This window comes from Mustelus asterias, unplaced genomic scaffold (genome assembly GCF_964213995.1).
Source record: "Mustelus asterias unplaced genomic scaffold, sMusAst1.hap1.1 HAP1_SCAFFOLD_210, whole genome shotgun sequence".
Taxonomy (NCBI): Eukaryota; Metazoa; Chordata; class Chondrichthyes; order Carcharhiniformes; family Triakidae; genus Mustelus; species Mustelus asterias.
The window spans coordinates 266,670-291,498 of record NW_027590197.1 but is presented as its reverse complement, the minus strand read 5'-3'; the positions used below and the strand labels follow the sequence as shown (position 1 = coordinate 291,498).

Genomic DNA, 24,829 nt, shown 5'->3' with positions numbered 1-24,829 from the left:
ATGTAAACCTAGTTGTGACTCATAAATAAACTTTACTATTGGCGTCAGTACCCGTGACCTGGCAGGATGGCAAGAATGGCCCGGGGCTCCAGTGAGGTGGGCTGGAGTGGGCAAGAGGAGCAGCAGCTGGGAGGCCTACAGCGACCCCTGGTGGACAGGAGGGGAAACAGCAGCAGCACAGTCTGTGCAAAAGCTTCCCCAGTTCAGCTGGAGACTGGAGATCAGAGAGACTGGGAACTTCTTCAAATGTAAACTTCAGCTTCTCACATTCACCCCCATTCATTCCTCTCTCCCTCCATCCACCTCACACTCCCTCCCTTTCTCCATCCCTCCCTCTCACCTTCCATCCCTCTCTCCCTCCTCCCATCCCTCCCTACAACAAGAACCATTCACTCTGCACAGCAGTTTCACCCTCATTCCCACAGTCTGTATTCCAGCCTTTATCACATCCACTCTGCTCCCAGATACTTTACACCATTAGATATTACAATTCAAACTTTATAATCTCTACAATTTACTATTTGTTCAAGGAGATGAGGGCGGCATGGTGGTACAGTGGTTAGCACTACTGCCTCACAGCGCCAGGGACCTGAGTTCAATTCCTGGCTTGGGTCACTTCTGTGCGGAGTCAGTATGTTCTTCCCGTGTCTGAGTGGGTTTCCTCCCGGTGCTCAGGTTTCCTCCCACAGTCCAAAGATGTGCTGCTTAGGTTGACTGGCCATGCAAAATTGACCCTAGTGTCAGGAGGATTAGCAGGTTAAATATGTGGGGTTACCGGGATAGGGCCTGGGTGGGATTGTGGTTGGTGCAGACTCGATGGGCTGAATGGCCTTCTTCTGCACTGTAAGATTCTACGATTCTATGAGATCACAAAATTAAAGTTAAAAGTTAAATTTATTTATTAGTCACAAGTAAGGCTAACATTAACACTGCAATGAAGTTACTGTGAAATTCCCCTCATCGCCACAGTCCGGCACCTGTTCGGGTCAATGCACCTAAACAGCACATCTTTCAGACGGTGGGAGGAAACCAGAGCACCCGGAGGGAACCCACACAGACACGGGGAGAACGTGCAGACTCTGCACAGACAGTGACCCAAGCCGGGAATTAAATCAGGTCCCTGGTGCTGTGAGGCAGCAGTGCAGACAGACAGTCAAGAAATCATCAATTCCACTCCCACCCGGAGCTATGGGGATATATTTATAAATTATCTCATTTCACAATAAAACCCACACACTGAGTTTCAGATTTGCTTCTGTTATTAGTTTGGTGCCCAGCAGGTGGATTAGACTGAGACTAACATCAACCCTTCATGGTCTCAGTCTGTCTCTGTCTTTGTGAGAGTGTCTGAGATTGAGTGTGTGTGTGTGCGTGCGTGCATGTGTGTGCATGCGTGTGCGTGTGTGTCCATAGAAGGATAGAAACGAGAAGCAGGTGGAGGCCATTCGACTCTTCGAGCCTGCTCCGCCATTCATTTTGATCATGGCTGACCATCGAATTCAATATCCTGATCCCCCCTTCCTCCCATATCCCTTGATCCCTTTAGCCCCATGATCTATATCTAATTACTTCTTGAAATCATATATGCGTGTCTGTGAATGTATTTGTGCATCTGTGAGTTTGTCTGTATCTAGAATCATGGACGATTGACTCACCTGATGAAGGAGCAGTGCTCCGAAAGCTTGTGATACCAAATAAACCTGTTGGATTTTAACCTGGTGTTGTGAGACTTCTAACTAAAATCATAGAATCCAACAGTGCAGAAGGAGGCCATTCGGCCCATTGAGTTTGCACCGACCACAATCCTATCCAGGCCCTATCCCCTTAACGCCATGCATTTACCCTAGCTAGTTCCCCCGACACTAAGGGGCAATTTAGCATGGCCAATCCACATAATCCATCCATCTTTGGACTGTGGGAGAAAACTGGAGCATCCAGAGGGAACCCACGCAGACACGGGGAGAATGTGCAAACTCAACAAATAAACTCAACAGTGACCCAAAACTTGAATCGAACCCGGGTCCCTGGTGCTGTGAGGCAGCGGTGCTAACCACTATACCACAACGCAGTAATCCAGGAGAACTGGATTAATTGTTGGATTACACAGTGATATGTTACAGAGCAGAAATCCAGGGGAACTGGATTAATTGTTGGATTACACAGTGATATGTTACAGAGTCTTAAAATCTGAAATAAAACAGTCAATGCCACAAATAGTCAACAGGCCCAGCAGCTTCTATGGAGGTAAAAACAGAGTGAAACATACAGCTAAACATCCATATGAATGAGGAGCAGCAGTGGACCATTGGGCCCCTCTACTCCAGCATTTGACAAGATCCCGACTGATCTGATTGTGGCCAGAACTCCATTTTTCTGTCTCCCCCCTCTCCCCCCCCCCCCCCGCATGCCGCCCCCCCCCCCCACCCCCAAATCCTCTGACTCTCTTGTCAATCAATAATCCATTTATTCAGCCTTAAAAATATTCATTGACTCTGCCTCCACTGCTCTCTGGGGAAGAGAATTCCACAGACCAAAGACCCTCTGAGAGAGAGTGAAAAATCTCGTTTTCTCTGTCCCTAACGTCTCAAGTGCTCTCCAGAGCCACACAGGGAAAATCAGGATAAAAGCAAATTACAGTGAATGATGGAATCTGAAACCAAAAGAGAAAATGCTGGAAAATCTCAGCAGGTCTGGCAGCATCTGTCAGGGGAGAAAAGTGCTGACGTTTCGAGTCCAGATGACCCTTTGCCAAAGACTGACCTCTGAAGAATTGAGAGAGGGAGGTGGAGGAGACAAAATGAAAGATCTGCAAACTGACAAAATGTTTCACGGCCCAAGACCAAAGCGAGTGGTACTGGGACAAGTAAAGACACAAAAGATGTTCTGGATGAGGTGTGAATAGCCGGTGAGCGATAGTCTGAATGTAAAGTAAAGAAAACAAGAGGAAAATGAGGTGAAAAAAGCAGCAACGAAACACAGAACACAATGGGGGCAGAGATTGTGGTGTAAAATTGTTGAGCTCAGTTTTGTTCTGAAGGCTGTAAAGTGTCTCTTTCAGTTGCGAGAAATAATATTATATTTCCCAGTTCCGATGACAGGTCACACTGAGTCTGTTTCTCTCTCCACAGAGGCTGCCTGACCTGTTGAGTATTTCCAGCCAAAAGAGAAAATGCAGCATCTGTAAGGAGACAAAAAGAGCTGAGGTTTCGAGTCCAGGTGACCCTTTTGACAAAAGCAGCAATTTGCTTTCATTCATGAATATTTCCAGCGTTTTCCGTTTGATGTCAACCAGAGAATGTGTAAGAATTGTCACACCTGGAACAGATGTCTCTTACTCAGGACACCCCAGCTCGGGTCTGGGTGGCCGGGGGGTGGGGGGAGGGGAGAGGGGGGGGGGGGGGGGGTAACGTTCACAATTTTATATTTGTGTCTGGTGCGAATAATACCTTACATTAAACGGAGAAGTTTTTTAAACTGAGGAGAGTAACTGCATTTGGGCGCTGACTTCAAACAACATTAACAAGCCCGGGCTGCTGGAGAAACATTTTGGGATTTGTGAGCAGTCAGTTCCGGCTGGTTTGAAGTGAAATCCTGTCGGTGCTGCGGCAAATCTGAACTCAAACCAGATAAACTGGAACCGCTGGGTTAGAGATTCCGGGTGTTGGGATGTGGAGGCTGGGGGAGGGGGAGATGGCGGGAAAACTCTGAGCCTGAGTTTCGAGCGGGATGTGAGCGGGATAAAGGGGAGGAATGACAGTTAATGTGGGAGTCAGGGACAATAGCAGAAGGTGGGAAGCTCTGGAAAGGAGCAATGGGGGTAAAGGCCATCAAAGAATGCTTGTTTAAACGAAGATAAAAGCAAAATACTGCGGATGCTGGAATCTGAAACAGAAAATGCTGGAAAATCTCAGCAGGTCTGACAGCATCTGTGATCACAGATGCGATCAGACCTGCTGAGGTTTTCCAGCACTTTCTGTTTTTGATTAACTGAAGGTTCAGCAGGGAAAGAAGCAACGAACTGAACACACTGAACCCAGGGGGAGGGGGTGACCCAGGATAAGCTCAGTGAGGCTCTGCAATGTCCATCAACACATCCACATTGAGAGCTGAGAGCGCCAAGGGGGAGGGGAAGGAGAAACTATTTGGGGCACAGCAGGAGGTCACCCCTCCTCCCACTCTGTAGTTCGACATCCCTCCCACACCTGGGCAGGGTTGGCTCAAGGTGCAGGAAGCTGCAAGCTGAGAGGCTGAGCTGTGAACTGAGCCGGGTTGGGGGTTTGAGTGACAGTCCTGGGGCTATTTCAGGACAGGAACTGCCACAGATTCCCTCTTTTTCCTGGGACGTTTCAGTGGAGCTGTGTTGGTGAGTGTTTGTAATCTCTGTCTCACTGTCTCGGTAATGGGGGTGGATTGTAGATTGCTGTGAGTGTTAGACTAAATAACCTCTCCTCATGCTGCCAGTTCCAGTCTGCAGACTCCATTTCTCAGTCCAGTTTGCTGCTCTGTCTCTGTCTGTCTGTACTTTGCTGCAGTGCTCCACATTCTGAGCAACATCCAGCCCATTGTTGTCACCCGAAATTTGCGGCAAACTCCCTTCACTGTGGCACAGCGGTTAGCACTGCTGCCTCACTGAGTCTGGGTTCGATTCCAGCGGTGGGTGACTGTCTCTGTGGAGTTTGCACAGTAAGATGTCTCATAACACCAGGTTAAAGTCCAATAAGTTTATTTGGAATCAAAGCAAATGACTGCGGATGCTGGAATTTGAGACCAAAAGAGAAATTGCTGGAAAATCTCAGCAGATATGGCAGGATCTGTCAGGAGAGAAAAGAGCTGATGCTTCGAATCCACATGACCCTTTGTCAAAGCTTTGACAAAGAGTCATCTGGTCTCGAAATGTAAGCTCTTTTCTGTCCTTACAGATGTTGCCAAACCTGCTGAGATTTTCCAGCATTTTCTCTTTTGGTTATTTGGAATCACGAGCTTTCAGAGCACTGCTCCTTCATCAGCGCTCTGAAAGCTTGTGGTTCCAAATAAACCTGTTGGTCTTTAACCTTGTGTTGTGAGGCTTCTTATGGTGCTTACCCCAGTTCAGCGTTGGCATCTCCACCTCATGTGTGGAGTTTGCACAATCTTCCTCTGGGTGCTCCGTTTTTTCTCTCATAGCCCAAAGATGTGCAGGTTAGTAAATTTGTCCCTTGGTGTCCAAGATATGTAGTGTCTAATTTGATTTATTATTGTCGCATGTTCTGGGATACAGTGAAAAGTATTATTTCCTGCGTGCTATACAGAAAAAAAGTAAATTGATAGAGTACATAGGGGGAAAGGAAAAGAGTAGGGTGCAGAATATATTGTTGCCGTTGCAGTACAGACTCGATGGATCGAATGGCCTCTTTCTGCACTGTAAGGATTCTATGATTAGTGAATTCCGGCGAACAACTTTTGAATGGAGGGGTTTCTGAGGCGCCATTGTGGGAATTGTGACCGCCATTAGTCAGTGACTAACTCTAAATGTTTAATTGCAGACTGAGGGCAGGTCAGCAACCTGAACCCTCAATTCTGTTTGTGACTCTCACAGGCTGTCTGGCCTGATGACTATCTCCAGTAATTATTTTCTTTGTCCCAGAAACAATCTCTACAGAGTTTTGTTTCTGTGTTACTGTTTTATAGGTTCGAGTTTAGAAACACAGTTAGGAGCTGGCATAAATCAGGCTGTCTGTTGGATGCAGAACTCAGTTCCTGGTCCCCCGTGTGGGTTTTTTTATTGTTGTTTCAGTCTGAACTCTATTCATAACTTGCCTCTGTGGGTTCTCTCTCAATCCTGTTGCGTTTTTCCTGCACCTTCTCTTTTAATTTTAAGTGGAACATTAATATCTGCTTAGTACACAGGCCAATTAATCACAAATTCAGAGGAATGTATTTTAAAAATTAATTCATCTCAATTGCACCAGATAGTTTTCTATTATGTCTTTGACAATGGCGCCGTTAATTCCCAAGTACGCCTGCGGGTGGGAAAGTGTCCTCTTCATTCCACAGGAGCCTATTGCGCAGGCGCAGTGCTGAATCTGGAGTGTGCGCAGTGCCACTTTGCTCGGAGCCCTGCGAGTGCAGGGGAAGCTTTTTCCAGCGGGTGAGAGTCAGTGTGGCGGAGGGAGGAATGGAGTCGGGGTGGGGAGGGAGCGGAGGCTTCAGAAATGCCCCCTCCAGGTTGCAAGGCCTGAATAAGACCATGCCGGTTCCGGGTTTGCAGCTCCCGGTGTTTTTTCCCGCGAACAGGCTCCGGTTTTCGGTCGCCATCTTGTTTCAGCGGGGAAGGAGAGCGCATGCGCTGCCGTCGGGGGTCACAATGGGCGTGGTTTCAGGGGCTGGTTCAGAACCTCTATCTTCAGAGGGACAATAGGGAGCAGGGCGCATGCGCAGCTATCCAAGAACATCGGAATAAGAATTCGAAACAGGAGCCCGTCATAAGACCATAAGACATAGGAGCGGAAGTAAGGCCATTCGGCCCATCGAGTCCACTCCACCATTCAATCATGGTTGATTTCAACTCCATTTACCCGCTCTCTCCCCATAGCCCTTAATTCCTCGAGAAATCATTCGGCCCATTGAGCCTGCTGCATCATTCAATAAGATCATGTCTACTTTGGAGAGGCTGGATAGACTGGGACTTTTTTCTCTGGAGCATAGGAGGCTGAGGGGTGATCTTAGAGAGGTTTATAAAATAATGAGGGGCACAGATCAGCTAGATGGTCAATATCTTTTCCCAAAGGTAGGGGAGTCTAAAACTAGAGGGCAAGGGTTTAAGGTGAGAGGGGAGCGATACGAAAGTGCCCAGAGGAGCAATGCCGGGCAAGGTGGTGGAGGCGGACACACTGGGAACATTTCAGACTTATCTAGATAGCCACATGAACGGAGTGGGAATGGAGGGATACAAAAGAATGGTCTAGTTTGGACCAGGGAGTGGCACGGGCTTGGAGGGCCGAAGGGCCTGTTCCTGTGCTGTATTGTTCTTTGGTCACCCTATTATAGAAAGGATATTATTAAACTAGAAAGAGTGCAGAAAAGATTTACTAGGATGCTACCGGGATTTGATGGTTTGAGTTCTCAGGAGAGGTAGGATAGACAGGAACTTTTCTCTGGAGCGTAGGAGGCTGAGGGGTGATCTTATAGAGGTCTATAAAATAATGAGGGGCACAGATCAGCTCGATAGTCAATAGCTTTTCCCAAAGGTGGGGCAGTCTAAAACTAGAGGGCAAGGGTTTAAGGTGAGAGGGGAGCGATACGAAAGTGCCCAGAGGAGCAATTTGTTCACACAGAGAGTCATAGAGTCAGTGAAGTCTACAGCATGGAAACAGGCCCTTCGGCCCTCCTTGTCCATGCCGTCTTTATATTAAAATCCCAATTGCCCGCATTTGTCCCATATCCCTCTATACCCATCGTACCCAAGTAACTGTCTAAATGCTTTTTAAAAGACAAAATTGTACACACCTCTACTACTACCTCTGGCAGCTTGTTCCAGACACTCATCACCCTCTGTGTGAAAAAAATGTCCCTCTGGACACTTTTGTATCTCTCCCCTCTCAACTTAAACCTATGCCCTCTAGTTTTAGACTCCCCTACCTTTGGGAAAAGATATTGACCAGCTGATCTATGTCCCTCATTATTTTATAGACCTCTAAAAGATCACCCCTCAGCTTCCTATGCTCCAGAGAAAAGTCCCAGTCTATCCAGCCTCTCCTTATAATTCAATCCATCAAGTCCCGGTAGCATCCTCGTAAATGTTTTCTGCACTCTTTCTAGTTTAATAATATCCTTTCTATACTAGGGTGACCAGAATTGCACACAGTATTCCAAGTGTGGCCTTACCAATGTCTTGTACAACTTCAACAAGACGTCCCAAAACCTGTATTCAATGTTCTGACCGATGAAACCAAGCATGCTGAATGCCGCCTTCACCAGTCTGTCCACGTGTGACTCCACTTTCAAGGAGCTATGAACATGTACCCCTAGGTCTCTTTGTTCTGTAACTCTACCCAACTCCCTATCATTAACTGAGTAAGTCCTGCCCTGGTTCAATCTACCAAAATGCATCACCTCGCATTTGTCTAAATTAAACTCCATTTGCCATTCGTCAGCCCACTGGTCCAATTGATCAAGATCCCATTGTAATTCGATAGCGTGGTGAGTGTCTGGAACAAGCTGCCAGAGGTAGTAGTAGAAGTAGGTACAATTTTGTCTTTTAAAAAGCATTTAGATAGTTACATGCGTATGATGGGTAGAGAGGGATATGGGCCAAATGCGGGCAATTGGGACCAGTTTAGGGGTTTTAAAAAAAGGCGGCATGGACAAGTTGGGCCAAAGGGCCGTTTTCCATGCTGTAAATCTCTATGACTTTGCTACCCCCACCCCATCCATACCCATGAGTTTCTTGTGGTTCAGAACCTCAGCTTTGAATATATTCAATGACCTGCCTCCAATCCTCACTGGTGAAGACAGAGTTCCAAAGATCAACAGGCCACTGAGAAAAAAGATCTCTCCATCTTAACCTTAAATCCTTTATTTTTCCTTGATTCCCACACCAAAGGAAGCATCCTCTCAGCATCTACGTTGTCAAGCACCTTATATCATATGAATCATAGAATCCCTACAGTGCAGGAGGAGGCCATTCAGCCCATCAAGTCTGTATCGACCACAATCCCACCCAGGCCCCATCCCCACAACCCCCTGCTTTTACATTGCTAATCCCCCTGACACGAGGGTCAATTTAGCACAGTCAATCAACCTAACCCGTACATCTTTGGACTGTGGGAGGAAACCAGAGCACCCGGAGGAAACTCACACAGACATGGGGAAAATGTGCAAACTCCACAAAGACAGTGACCCAAGGCTGGAATTGAACCTGGGACCCTGGTGCTGTGAGGCAGCAGTGCTAACTCCTGTGCCACCCTTAAATTCCCAGATGTTTCATTAAGATTATTTCTCAGTCTTCTAAACTCCAAAGAGTACAGGCCCCAGCTGCTCAACCTGAAAGGAATCAACCAACTGGATCTTCTCTGAACTGCCTCCACTGCAATTTTGTCCCAGCTAAAGTAATTCTGTGCAGGTAACAGGAGAGGATGTTTTGAATTTCTGTTCTGGACAGATGCTGATGGATTTTGGAAACTCCTTTTACAGGGGGTTAGAAGGGGAGGATTTACTCACAGCAAACTCAGACCAAAAGAAATGTTTGTCTGTCCTGAATTACAAACCTTGAATTACACCGATAACTTTCCTCATTTACAGGGAGAAGATTTGAAGATTGCAACATTTTGCCCGGACACCAATCTCTCTGAGATCTTTGCAGATGTAGACTCCAGCAGATTTAAAATGTTGAAAACAGTGAAATTGTTTTGGGGTGAGTGTTACTGAGCATTAAATTAAATTTAGAGCATGCTCTGATTCCATGGATCTCGGGCTATTGTGGCTCCTTTGCCAATGGTGCAGTGATAGTGTCATTGGACTAGTAATACAGGGATCCAGGGCAATACACTGTGAACCCTGGGTTCGAATCCCACAATGGCCAGATGTTGAAATTTGAATTCAGTAAAAATCTAGAATTAGAAGCCCATTGATGACAATTGTTGTAAAAATTCATCCAATTTCATAATGTCCTTTAAAGAAGGAAATTACCACATCCCCCAGCAATGCAAGCCACTCAGTTCAAGGGCAATGAGTTATGGGCAATAGATGCTGACGCAGCCAACACATAGAGTCATAGAGCAATACAGCACGGAAACAGCCCTTGGGCCCAACTGATCCATGCCAACCATGGTGCCCTCCCAGCTAGTCCCAATTGCCCATGTTTGGCTCATATCCCTCTAATCCTTTCCAATTCATGTACTTATCCAAATGCCTTTTAAATGTTTAAACCTGCTGTTTGAACCTGCCTCAACCACTTTCTCTGGCAGCTCATTCCATGTACGCACCACCCTCTGCATGAAGACGTTGCCCCTCAGGTCCCTTTTAATCTTTCCTCTCTCACCTTAAACCTATGCCCTCGAGTTTTCAATTCCCCAACCCTGGCAAAAAGACAATGTGGGTTCATCCAATCTATGCCCCTCATTATTTAATACACTTCATTATAGTCACCCCACATTCTCCTACGTTCGAAGGAATAAACCCGAGCCTGTCCAACCTCTCGCGATCACTCAGGCCCATTAGTCCCGGCAACATCCTCATAAATCTTCTTTGCACTCTTTACAGTTTATCAATGTCTTTCCTACAACAGGGTTACAAAAACTGTACACAATACTCCAAGTGCAGCCTCACCAACGACTCATACAACTATAACATAATGTCCCAACTCCTATACTCAGTGCCCTGACGATGAAGGCCAGTGTGCTAAATGCCTTCTTCACCACTTTGTCTACCTGTGATGCCACTTTCAACAAACTATATACTTGTACTCCTCGGTTCCTCTGTTCCCCAACACTCCCCAGGGCCTTACCATTCACTGTATAAGTTCTACCCTGATTTGACTTTCCAAAATGCAACACTCACACTTAAGACCATAAGACATAGGAGCAGAATTAGGCCACTCGGCCCATCGAGTCTGCTCCGCCATTCAATCATGGCAGATATTTTTCTCATCCTCATTCTCCTGCCTTTTTCCCATAACCCCTGATCCCCTTATTAATCAAGAACCTATCTATCTCTGTCTTAAAGACAGTCAATGACCTGGCCTTCACAGCCTTCTGCGGCAAAGAGTTCCACAAATTCACCACTCTCTGGCTGAAGAAATTCCTCCTTATCTCTGTTTTAAAGGATCGTCCCTTTAGCCTGAGGTTGTGCCTCTGTACTCTGTATTATCTGTACTGAAATCCATTTGCCAATCATTGGCCCACTTCCCTAACTGATCAACTGATCAAGATCCCCCTGTAATATTTGATAACCTTCGTCACTATCAGCGATACCTCCTAATTTAGTATTGTCTGCAAACTTGCTAACCATGCTTTTTATGAATTTTTAAACGGCCATCCATTTCTCTGTTTGACCTCTGCCCTCCCTGATCAGCTCTCTGCCATTGTCTACCTTCCTCTGCCTCTAATAATGGGTGTATTTTAACTATTATTTCCGCAAGCTATGTCTTGATGAGGTCTTTACCACTTCACAACTCTATTCACTGCTGATTTACCAGTTTAGTCTTACAATGTTCAGGAATTGTTTCTCTTCCACTGGAGATCATTTCCCTTCCACTTCTAACAACAAAGAAAAATACAGCACAGGAACAGGCCCTTCGGCCCTCCAAGCCCATGCCGCTCCCTGGCCCAACTAGACCATTCTTTTGTATCCCTCCATTCCCACTCCGTTCATATGGCTATCTAGATAAGTCTTAAACGTTTCCAGTGTGTCCGCCTCCACCACCTTGCCTGGCAGCGTATTCCAGGCCCCCACCACCCTCTGTGTAAAATATGTCCTTCTGATATCTGTGTTAAACCTCCCCCCCCTTCACCTTGAACCTATGACCCCTCGTGAACGTCACCACCGACCTGGGGAAAAGCTTCCCACCGTTCACCCTATCTATGCCTTTCATAATTTTATACACCTATTAAGTCTCCCCTCATCCTCCGTCTTACCAGGGAAAACAACCCCAGTTTACCCAATCTCTCCTCATAACTAAGCCCCTCCATACCAGGCAACATCCTGGTAAACCTCCTCTGTACTCTCTCCAAAGCTTCCACGTCCTTCTGGTAGTGTGGCGACCAAATTCATCCAAATGCGGCCGAACCAATGTTCTATACATCTGCAACATCAGACCCCAACTTTTGTACTCTATGCCCCATCCTATAAAGGCAAGCATGCCATATGCTTTCTTCACCACCTTCTCCACCTGTGACGTCACCTTCAAGGATTTGTGGACTTGCACACCCAGGTCCCTCTGCGTATCTACACCCTTTATGGTTCTGCCATTTATCGTATAGCTCCTCCCTACATTATTTCTACCAAAATGCATCACTTCGCATTTATCAGGATTGAACTCCATCTGCCATTTCCTTGCCCAAATTTCCAGCCTATCTATATCCTTCTGTAGCTTCTGACAATGCTCCTCACTATCTGCAAGTCCTGCCAATTTTGTGTCGTCCGCAAACTTACTGATCACCCCAGTTACACCTTCTTCCAGATCGTTTATATAAATCACAAACAGCAGAGGTCCCAATACAGAGCCTGGCGGAACACCACTAGTCACAGGCCTCCAGCCGGAAAAAGAGCCTTCCACTACCACCCTCTGTCTTCTGTGACCAAGGCAGTTCTCCACCCATCTAGCCACCTCCCCCATTCTGAGCTTATATTGACCAACAAAATCTGATACATTTTTATTCCCTGTAATTCATTCTGCCCACCCTGAAACGTTAATCTTCTTTCTGTCTAAAAGGATGGTCTCTTTCCTCATGTTCACAATTAAAGGGCAGGAGATGGCTGACACTTCAGGGCACAGTAAATTAATATAGAACAGAGATATGTCTAGTGTTATTATATGGTACCCAGATTAGATATATTATTTATGTTTCTGTAATAAAATACATTTATTATTATTTCTTGCATTGTAATATAATACTGTAGCAATGTTATACATTTCCAATCATAAAGTCATTACAGCACAGAAGGAATCCATTTGGTAACTCGAGTCCATGCTGACTCTCTGTATAACATTCCAGTCCCATTCCCACTCTATATCCCCATTCTCCTGAAAGTTTATTTCCTTCAAGTGCCCATCCACTTTCATTTTTAAATAGAATCCTGTTCTGAATTTCTATCCTGTACTGACACTGATGATATGTGTAAACTCATTTCACAGGATATTGAAAGAGGAATCACAGCCCGAAATCTCAAACGTCATGTCAGATCTGACAGAGTCATATTCCTTGGGAGCTGAATATCATTGGACTTTGAATCTAGAAGGAAAAATGGTTGTCCGGTCTGTTGATTTGAAAAGATTTCAAACATCAGTGTGACTGGAAAAGCACCAACACACTGCCACACTCGAGTGAGTGTGTTCCAGCGCATGGACTAAAGAGCTTTAACCAGTTACACAGTCTGAATAAATATCACACCATTCACAGCAGGGGGAGACGGTACTCGTGTTCTGTATGTGGACGAGGCTTCAATTGATTGTCCACCCAAGAGAGAGGCAAGGACACCTGCACCATGGAGAAACCATGGAAATGTGTGGACTGTGGGAAGAGATACAGAGTCCCATCAGAGCTGGAAGCTCATCGGCGCAGTCACACTGGGGAGAGACCATTCACCTGCTCTCAGTGTGGGAAGGGATTCACTCAGTCATCCAGCCTGCAGAGACACCAGCGAGTTCACACTGGAGAGAGGCCATTCACCTGCTCTCAGTGTGGGAAGGGATTCACTCTGTCATCCCGCCTGCTGACACACCAGCGAGTTCACTCTGGGGAGAGGCCATTCACCTGCTCTCAGTGTGGGAAGGGATTCACTTGGTCATCCGATCTGCGGGCACATGAGCGCATTCATACTGGGGAGAGGCCATTCACCTGCCCTCAGTGTGGGAAGGGATTCACTCAGTCGACCCACCTGCGGATACACCAGCGAGTTCACACTGGAGAGAGACCGTTCACCTGCTCTCAGTGTGAGAAGGGATTCTGTGATTCATCCAGCCTGCTGACACACCAGCGAGTTCACACTGGGGAGAGGCCATTCAGCTGCTCTCAGTGTGGGAAGGGATTCACTCGGTCATCCCACCTGCAGACACACCAGCGAGTTCACACTGGGGAGAGGCCATTCACCTGCTCTCAGTGTGGGAAGGGATTCACTCGGTTATCCCACCTGCAGAAACACCAGCGAGTTCATGAGTGATTCCAGGGTTGGATTCTGCTGTTATTGTTTCTGCTCTCAGTTACATCCAGGACTGCATTTTGTTCATTCTCACAGTTGGTCAATGGGGAGGGTCAGGGGGTTTCTTTCTGCTGGACTGGCCGGTCTCATGACTTTGCCTCCAGTGGGCTGATGCTCTTTGAGTCTTGTTGCGAATACCTGGTTTCAAATTTCACAAGGATCACAGAGTGACCGGGTGTTGGGAAGTTAAGAAATAGTCACTATTTCTGTTTAAAACTCCCCCAGATGCCCATCCAATTTCCTTTGTAATTGTTTATTGTCTCCACTTCCTCCACCCTCGTCGGCAGCGAGTTCCAGGTCATTACCATTCGCTGCATCAGAATATTCTTCCGCACTACCGCCCCCCTCGCATCTCTGATTCAAAACTTTAAATCTGTGTCCCCCTCATCCTTGTCCCGTCAGCTAATGGGAACAGCTTTTCTTTGTCCACCTTATCTAGATCTGTCAGAGTCTTGTACACCTCTATCAAATCTCCCCTCAACCTCCTTTCCTCCAAGAGGAAAAACCTCAGCCTGACATTGACAATAAAGAACAAACTAACAGAATATGTTAATACCTGAAATCAAATGGGAATGTTTAATTTCTGTTTTAAAGATATTGTAAATATCTTGTCCTGGACAATAAAGGAATTGGAATAACTCACCTTGCGGGGTGTGTGGTTGAATGGAATATATCAATCTGATATCCACCTACAGTCCAGTGAAAGTTTTGGAATGTGTAGCTGGAAATCCTTCCCTAACAGCACTGTGGGTGTACTTACACCTCAGGCATTGTAGCAGTTCAGGAAGGCAGTGTTGGGGTTGACCATGGCCGAGGCAGCTACAGACAGCCACATATCCTGTTATAATTGAAGGACTGCAGATTGAATGTGAGGCATTATGGGACTGGACTATCTTGACCACATTCCTGTGACTGCTCAGTTTCTGCAATCACGGACCATTAAAGCTGCTTAGCAGGGCCCCAACAGAGCACTTGGTGAGAATATTTACTCAGAATGAGTTAGAATTAAACTGGGGCGGCACGGTGGTACAGTGGTTAGCACTGCTGCCTCACAGCGCCAGGAACCCGGGAACTAAGAACAAGAAACTTATCGATTAAAATGATTAGAGAATAGAGCCAATCTTTCGGGTCTGGATGACACTTCGTAAGAGCTCTTATAAAGGGACATCCAGACTCGAAATATTGGCTCTATTCTCGCTCCACAGATGCTGCCAGACCTGTTGAGATCTTGCAGCATTTTCTGTTTTTGTTTCAGATTCCAGCATCCGCAGTATTTTACTTTTATGATAAAATGATTCGGTCTGATTGGAATCCCCATGACCCTCCCGCAACACAGAGGGAGTGGTGGCAAAGGGAGAAAAAGGATAAGGATGATAAAGTCTGGGTTCTGATTCTCTGAGCCCATGTAGAATTAACAAAATGAGTGAACCAGTTTATAAAGAACAGAAGTTACCCATCCCTAACAAAAACTGATCAAATTAAATAGGTTGAGGAATATAACAAAAAAATTAGTAGATGAAGTTTAAAATCATTTGTTTTGTTTTAAACTTGTGTAAAGTGATGTAATTGTGTGCCAAGTTTTTGCTGCTCACTTCCCACCCCTTTAGGTTCTGTAGAAAAGTTAACCCTTTCAGCAGACAGTTCATTTTTAAATTGCCAGGAAACTCGTGTCTATTTTAGTTTATAATTGAAGATTTATGGGAATTGGCTAAGATGGTCTTTTGACATTTTTAAAGTATAAAAAAGTGGTCTTGAGAAGGCAATTTGGGAGAGAGGTGGAGGGAGAGATGTTTACAGAGAGGTGTTGAGAGCTGTTGGTTTCACAAGTTATCCATGTTTTTGGAGCGGTCACTTCATGTCCTGGTCTGAGAGGGATGGAGAGAAGTCTGTTCAATTGTTAATGTTAAACTTTCTCCATTAACTGTTAATCAACACTCTGTTTATTATGTTTCTGACTTGTTACGTTTTTAATGATTAATAAACTTCCTGAATTCACCATTTAAAGTATTCTTTCTTGCCATATGGTTAAGTCACTGGAACCTGGTGTGATTTACGATCGGGGAGGTTATTGTAAACAAGAGAACCCCCATAAATCTTAGTTCAAATAAATCAAAGTTCTGACAAATGGAATGTGATCCTTTATTATTCCGGACAAATGTGAGGTAATGCATTTTGGAAGGTCTAATACAGATCGGAAATATACAGTAAATGGCAGAACCCTTAGGAGTATTAATAGTGACCTACAGGTACACAGGTCACTGAAAGTGGCAATGCAGGTGGAGAAGGTAGTCAAGAAGGCATATGGCATGCTTGCAGGGCATTGAGTTTAAAAATTGTCAAGTCATGTTGCAGCTTTATAGAACCTTAGTTAGGCCACACTTAGAATACAGTGTTCAATTCTGGTCATCACACTACCAGAAGGATGTGGAGGCTTTGGAGAGGGTACAGAAAATATTTACCAGGATGTTGCCTGGTATGGAGCGCGTTAGCTATGAGGAGAGGTTGAAAAAACTTGGTTTGTTCTCACTGGAGCGACGGGGATTGAGGGGAGACCTGATAGAAGACTACACGGTTATGAGAGGAATGGACAGAGTGGGTATTCAGAAGCTTTTTCCCAGGGTGGAAGAGTCAATTACTAGGGGGCGTAGGTTTAAGGTGCGAGGTGCAAGGTTTAAAGGAGATGTATGAGGCAGATTTTTTACACAGAGAGTAGTGGGTGCCTGGAACTCGTTGGCGGAGGAGGTAGTGGAAGCGGATATGGCAGTGACTTTTAAGGGACATCTTGACAAGTACATGAATAGGATGGGAATAGAGGGATATGGTCCCCGGAAGGGGAGGGTTTTTTAGCTAAGTCGGGCAGCATGTTCGGTGCAGGCTTGGAGGGCCGAAGGGTCTGTTCCTGTGCTGTAATTTTCTTTGTTCTTTGTTCTATTACGAGAGAAATTGAACAAAGAAGTAAAGATGTTGTACTTCAGTTATACAGGGCGTTGCTGAGACTGCATCTTGAACACTCGGTGCAGCTTTGTTTCCTATTTAAGAAATGATACAAATGCATTGAAAGTGGTTCAGAGGAGGTTTAATAGATTGCTTCCCAATTCTTGACCCTGACAGGATAAATGTTGTCAGATTTTCCTTGTCTTCACCTCTGATAAAGAGTAATCCTGACTCAAAATGTTGTCTCTATTCTCTCTTTACAGATGCTGTCAGACTTGCTGAGATTGTCCAGCATTTTCAGTTTTTGTTTCAGATTCCAACAACAGCAGAATTTTGCCTTTATACCAATTCTTGTTGGATAAGGGCGTCAAAAGTATCAGGTGTAGAACGGGAATGTGGAACTCTACACAAGTAGATCAGCCGTGATCTAAATAAACGGTGGAGCAGACTCAAAGGGCCAAATGGCCGACTTCTGCTCCGATGTCGAATGTTGGTCACAGATTTCTGAGGATTGTGAAACAAGGCTGGAAGATTCGCCTTGCTTGTGTTAGCGGGAAAATGTCCAGGAGAACCATCACTGTGAAGGACAGTTCTGGAATTAAAGGTTGCCAGACTGGAAAAGGAAAACAATGGAAATAAACCCTTTGGGGAGTAAAGAATCACTTTGGGCTGGTTTTTGGAGAAAGAGTGTCAACATTCCAAGGCAGGGTAAAATATATCCATTGAGTGGATATTTAATGGTGTTAAGAGTAAAAGGACAAAGTTTAATTTTACAGTTTAAGGGCTATGTTCCCGATGAAAAAGTGTTTAATCATTGTTGCTTCCAGTTTGTTGGAATAAACATCAGAAAACTTGAAGTTTTATCATGTGATTCTTTAATTTGTTTACTGGGTTCAGAATTCATTTTTATTAAATTGTTGATCGTTACAGAGATCCTAACATTTCATTTAAAGCCACACGTTTCAATTTCCCATTTGAGCCTGGGGCACCTTTCTGTCTCTCTATTGCTCGTGTCAATGACAGCCAGGCGACGGAGCTGAGGGCTGAATTTAGCTGAGAATAATGGGGCCTGCACTCCAGTTGGGAAACTGCCATGAGCGTCGCAATAATAGAGAGACAGGAAGGTGCTGGAGGACTGAGTGGGAAATGGGCCTCCAAACAATTGTTATATCAGTCACTCAGAGCTAAAGAGAAACCTGTCTCTTTAAATACATATACAGGGAAGAGGTTGCACTGAAATCTGTCCCTTTTAACCTGCACAGAAGCAGGAGGCTGAGATTGACAGGATGCAGGAGTCCATTCAGCCCATCGTGCCCCTGCTATCTCTTTGAAAGGACTGTCTGATTCATCCTACCACACTGATCTGTCCCCACAGTCCTGCAAATTCTTCCCTTTCAAGTCTTTGCCCTTTGGAAAGATTCTATTGAATCTGCTTTCAGGCAGATCAGAACAACTCGCTTTGTCAAAAAAATAAAATCTCTCCCCCTCTGGCTCCTTTGCCAATTAGCTTAGAGGGACTCACTTTCTGTTAAAGAGCCTGCCAACCCCTCTCACCCACTTTCCCTAAAGTGCATCAATCTCACCAGGAAAAGTCCAGAACAATCAAATATTTTTACTGATAAAAGTTTATCAATGAAACAGAACATGGTTAAAACAAACAGAAAATGACTTGAGGATCAAAGACAACCAGAGTAAAAGGATCTTCACAATGTTCTGGACACAAATGGTTTCTCTTGAATTCATCTGTAGCCTGTTCCCTGCCCTCTTTGTGGAACACCTCCGCTCAGTCCACAAGCATGACCCTGACCTTCCGCTTGCCATTAGAATTCACCACCTTGCTCTCACGCTCACATTTCTGTCCTCGACCTGCTGCAATGTTCCGGAGAAGCCCAACACAAGCTGGACAAACAGCCCCTCATCTTCCGATGAGGCACTTTACAGCCTTCTGGACTCAACATTGAGTTCAACAACTTCACCCCCTGAACTTGTTTTCATGGTTTTTTTGTTTCAGACAGAGATGTTCATTATTCTGTCCTGAACACTCACTTCTTTACAACAACCATTACCTCGCCTTTTGCTTCTGTTCTACAAAATTCTTCTCCACAGATGCTGCCAGACCGGCTGCATTTTTCCAGTTCTTTCTGCGTTTATTGTAGAACTGCATGTAGTCGGGGGAAAACACTATTTACTCTCCTGGAGTAAATAAATGTCCTTCATCAGTTTTTGTGGATCATTCAGTGGAAATGTGCTCTCCCAGACTCAAAGAAACCCTCCGACCCTCCCACGTCACCAACTGTCAGAATGAACATGGTTCAGTCCTGGATGTGATTAACAGAAGAATCCACCTCATGTAAGCAATTGTGAACTCGCTGGTGTGTCTGCAGGGTGGATAACTGAGTGAATCCCTTCCCACAGTCAGAGCAGGTGAGCGGCCTCTCCCCGTATAAAATTGATGGTGTCTCACCTGGCTGGAGGAATCTTGGAATTGCTTCCCATAATCAAAGCAAGTGAATGGTCTTTCCCCAGTGTGAACTCTCTGGTGTTTCTGCAGAGTGGATGAATCTCTGAATCCCTTTTCACACTCAGTGCAGGTGAATGGCCTCTCTCCAGTGTGAACTCGCTGGTGTCCGAGCAGGTTGGATGACTGAGTGAATCCCTTCCCACATTCAGTGCAGATAAAAGGCCTCTCCCCAGTGTGAATTCACTGGTGTGTCCACAGGTGGGATAACTGAGTGACTCCCTTCCCACAATCAGGGCAAGTAAATGGCCTTTCCCCAGTGTGAACGCGTTGGTGACTTTCCAGTCTTGATGGGGTAACGAATCCCTTCCCACATTCCCAAGGTTTCTCCATGGGGCAGGTGTCCTTGTGACTCTCCACGTTCAAGAACCAACTGAGGTGTCCACAAACACAGAACACGGAGAGCGTCTTTCCCGACTCCAAAGGGTAATGTTTTGAAAAACTGTGTAACTAGTTAAAGCTGAAACATTCTCACTCGGATCTCTGTGCGTCCAGGTGCTTTTCCAGTTTAAAATTTTCTGTTGCAGACAAAATAGACAAACATTTCTCCTACATTCAAAGGCTGATGATATTCAGGTCCCGGTGAATTGAGTGACTCTGTCAGATGTTGATGTGATGTGTGGAGTCTGCACATTCTCCCCGTGACTGCATGGGTTTCCTTCAGGTGCTCCAGTTTCCTCCCACAATCCACGGGTTAGGTGGATTGGCCATGCTAAATTCTCCCTTGGTGTACCCAAACAGTGTGGCGACTTGGGGATTTTCGCAGTAACTTCATTGCAGTGTTAATGTTAGCCTACTTGTGACACTAATACATTTTTTAAAATCCCAAAAGCTGTAAATCTCCGTCCCACACACTGTCCCTCCATTCTCACTCTGATGTGTCTAACATTCACCCTCCCAATTCTCCTGAATCAGTGAGTCATGTTGATCTATCGATACAAGGTCCTGGAGTCAGACACCCAAACATTTTAATTCAGTAAATGTACATATATCTCTTCAGATGCACAATTAACTGTCCAGAAAATGTTTGATCGAGAGTGCTGTATCTTTTAATTTGAGATAGAGTAGGGGGTGTGTGAGGAAGAACTTTATTTAGACAGCGATGGGCATAATCAGAAAATCACACCAGTGGTGGAAGTGGAGAAGAATAATTTCAAATAAATTGGGTTGGGCATCTGAAGGAAATAAACTTGCAGGGGAACAGGGCTATAGAGGAGGAGTGGGACTGACTGTATTGTCCGACAGAAAGTCGGCATGGACTCGAGTTACTGAATGGACACCTGTGCTGTGAATGTATAATGGAAATATATAATGTCGCTAAAGTACTATATTACAAAACTAGAAATAATAAATGTATTTTGTTACAGAACCAATTATGTACCATGTAACAACATTAGACAGATGTCTGTCCTATATTTACTGTCCCCTTAAATGTCAGCCATCTCTCGATGTTCCTGATGGTGGGGGAGTTGAGGATAAGGGGTCAACCTTTCAGGACTGAAGTGAGAAATTTCTTCACCCAGAGAATGGTGAATGTGTGGAATTCACTCCCACAGAAAGTAGCTGAAGCCAAGACATTGTGTGATTTCAAGAAGAAATTAGATAGAGTTCTCGGCGCTGAAGGGATATTGGGAGGGATGATCGGCCATGATCATAATGGATGGTCGAGCAGGTTTCTATCTCCTGGGGAAACCAGCCCGTGAACATTAGAAAAGAGACCATCCTTTTAGCCTGACAAATACATGTGTCAAGCTGAGAGAGGAAATTATGTCAATGTCTTTAAGAGAGAGAGAGAGAGAGACCTGGGCCAACCTTTCCAGAGTCTGCAGCCTCCCTGGATTCACTTCCTTTCCCTTCAGTTGCTGCAAGTCCCCAATTTCCTCCTGAATGAGAAAAGAAATGGAAAGGGGGAGAAAAATAAGGTGTTTTACTCACAGGTGTTGGAGACAGGAGGAGGTTTTGGCCTGTGTGAAGATAAAAACAAAACCTGTGATGTTAAAAATTAAAATGTATTGACTTGTAAGAAAATAAACAGAATACATTTTGCAAAGTTCCATCCACCACTCCCTCATCTGGCAGCCCTGCATTCAGGTGCAGGACGAGTAGTATACTGCAAGATTAGAAATATAATAAACCTACTGTACCAGAAAATCATAAATATAGAGTATGTAAATATAACACGAGTCATAACAGAGACATCACCTACCTGACTACATTGTCCCCTGAAATGTCAGCCATTTCCTGGGGAAACAACCCTTTAATTGTTAACATTCGGAAAGAGACCATCCTTTTAGCCAGACAAATAAATGTGTCAAGCTGAGGGAGCAAAGGATGTCAATATCTTTAAGAGAGAGAGACCTGGGCCAACCTTTCCAGAGTCTGCAGCCTCCCTGGATTCACTTCCTTTCCCTTCAGTTGCTGCAAGTCCCCAATTCCCCCCAGAATGAGAAAAGAAATGGAAAGGGGGAAACATTGATTTCTTCCAGATGTTGCCCAGAGGAGGGAGTTTTAGTCTGAAGCTCATTGGGGGGTCGGTGGGAATGTGAAGTTGAGGTTACAATCAGATCAGCTGTGTATGTATTGAATGGTGGAGCAGGCTCGAGGGACGTACCCCTATTCTGAATGTGCATATTCATCTGTTATCACATCCTGTACAATAGATTGTAGCATTTTCCCTCCGGCTGATGTCAGGCTGATGGGTCTGTGGTTCCCCGTTTTCTCTCTCCCTCCTTAAACAGTGGGGTTACATTTACCACCTTCCAATCTGCAGCAACCATTCCACAATCTATAGAATTTGGAAAGATGACCACCAATGTATCCACTATCTCCACAGCCACCTCTTCCAACTCTGGGATGTAGATCAGCAGCTGTTTGGGGATTTATTCACTTCCAACCCCATTAATTTCTCCAGTGCTACTTTTTCACGAATACTAATCTCTTTCAGTTCCTCATGCTCACTACTCCCTCTGCGTGCTTTGCGAGGCTTCCAAACATAATTGTGAACAAAATATCTTTTAACTTCCTAACGCTCTTTCACTCTGTGATCCTTGAGAAATCCAAAGCCAGATATTCGCAACAAGGTTAAAAGATTATCAGCCCACTGGAGGCAAAGTGGTGAGACCGGCCAGTCCAGCAGAAAGAAACCCTCCGACCCTCCCCATTGACCAACTGTGAGAATGAACAAAATGCAGTCCTGGATGTAATTGAGAGCAGAAACAATAACAGCAGAATCCAACCCCTGGAATCACATGTGAACTCGCTGGTGTCTCCGCAGATTGGATAACTGAGTGAATCCTTTCCCACACTGAGAGCAGGTGAACGGTCTCTCCTTGGTGTGAACTCGCTGGTGTGTTTGCAGAGTGGATAACTGAGCAAATGCCTTCCCGCACTGAGGGCAGGTGAACGGCCTCTCCCCAGTGTGAAACCGTTGGTGTGTCTTCAGATGGGATAACTGAGTGAATCCCTTCCCACACAGAGAGCAGGTAAACGGCCTCTCCCTCGTGTGAACTCGCTGGTGTGTCCGCAGGCTGGATGACTGACTGAATCCCTTCCCACACTGAGAGCAGATGAATGGTCGCTCCTCATTGTGAACTCGCTGGTGTGTCTGCAGGGCGGATGACTGAGTGAATCTCTTCCCACAATGAAAGCAGATGAATGGCCTTTCCTCATTGTGAACTCTCTGGTGTGTCTGCAGGGTGGATAATCGACTGAATCCATTCCCACACTGAGAACAGGTGAACGGTCTCTCCCCAGTGTGGCTGCGTCGATGAGTTTCCAGATGAGAAGGGTATCTAAATCTCTTCCCACAGTCCCCACATTTCCACCGTTTTTCCATGGTGCAGGTGTCCTTGTGACTCTCCAGGTCGGACAATCAGTTGAAGCCTCGTCCATACACAGAACACGGGTACAGTCTCTCCCCGCTGTGAATGCTGCGATGTTTTTTCAGGCTGTGCAACTGAAGCGTTTTCCACACAGTGCACTGGAACACTCTCACTCTGGTGTGTGAGATTCGGCGCTTTCCAGTCTCACTGATGTTTAAAATCTCCTGAAGCAGACAGAACAGAGAAACATTTCTCCTTCTAGATTCAAAGGCCGATGATATTCAGGTCCCATTGAATTGAGTGACTCTGTCAGATGTTGACGTGATGTTTGGTTCGAGATTTCTGTCTGTAAATCCTCACCTTCTGATAGCCTGTAAAAGGAGTTTACAAAAGTCATCACAGTCAATACAGGATAGAAATTCAGAACAGACAATTCTAGTTTCAATGGAACATTCTTTCCTCTTCCATTCCCCAAAAGCTGTAAATCTCCATCCCACACACTCTCCCTCCATTCTCACTCTGCTGTATCTAATATTCACCCTCCATATTCTCTTGAAAGTGCTGATTGACAGATCCATGCTCACTGGACACAGAGAGCTGAAAATCTCCATGCAGACTGCCAGTCTATTTAAAGTCATAGAGGTTTACAGCATGGAAACAGGCCCTTCAGCCCAATTTGTCCATGCCGCCTTTTTTCTTTAAACCCTTAAGCCAGTCCCAATTGCCCGCATTTGGCCCATATCCCTCTAAACCCATCTTACCCATAATAACTGTCTAAATGCTTTTTAAAAGTCAAAATTGTACCTTCCTCTACTACTACCTCTGGCAGCTTGTTCCAGTAACTCACCACCCTCTGTGTGAAAAAATTGCCCATCTCACCTTAAACCTATGGACTCTAGTTTTAGACTCCCCTACTTTGGGAAAAGATATTGACTATCTCGCTGATCTGTGCCCCTCATTATTTTATAAACCTCTATAAAATCACCCCTCAGCCTCCTACGCTCCAGACAAAAAAGTCCCAGTCTATCCAGCCTCTCCTTATAACTCAATCCATCAAGTCCCGGTAGCATCCTAATAAGTCTTTTCTGCACTCTTTCTAGTTTAATAATATCCTTTCTATAATAGGGTGACCAGAACTGTACACAGTATTCCAAGTGTTGCTTTACCAATGTCTTGTACAACTTCAACAAGTCGTCCCAACTCCTGTATTCAATGTTCTGACCAATGAAACCAAGCATGCCGAATGCCTTCTTCACCACTCACAAAGCCATGCTGACTATCCCTAATCAGTCCTTGCATCCCTAAATGCCTGTAGATCCTGTCTCTCAAAATACCTTCCAACAACTTGCCCACCACAGCTGTGAGGCTCACTGGCCTGCAGTTCCCAGGCTTTTCCCTGCAGCCCTTTTTAAACAAAGGCACAACATTTGCCACCCTCCAATCTTCAGGCACCTCACCTGTGACTATCGATGATACAAATATCTCTGCTATGACTGAACTAAAAATATATTTAATGGATCGGATGGCTCCAGTTGGTGAAGATACAGGGGGTTGCGACTGATGATGATCTTGAACTTGCTGCCTGTGGGGGTAGTCAAGCAGAGATGATCAATAATTTCTCAATGTGATTGGATGTGTGCTGCAGGGTTACAGAATGGGA

The 24,829-nt window shown here is 45.3% G+C and overlaps 1 protein-coding gene and 1 pseudogene across 2 annotated transcripts in view; one reads left to right on the top strand and one right to left on the bottom strand.

Moving 5' to 3' along the window:
• LOC144485689 (uncharacterized) overlaps window positions 1-24,829 on the top strand; it is a 259,005-nt gene that overhangs the window by 21,391 nt on the left and 212,785 nt on the right. The gene's annotated exons all lie outside the window — the stretch shown is intronic.
• On the bottom strand, window positions 19,143-23,183 carry LOC144485651 (uncharacterized; annotated as a pseudogene).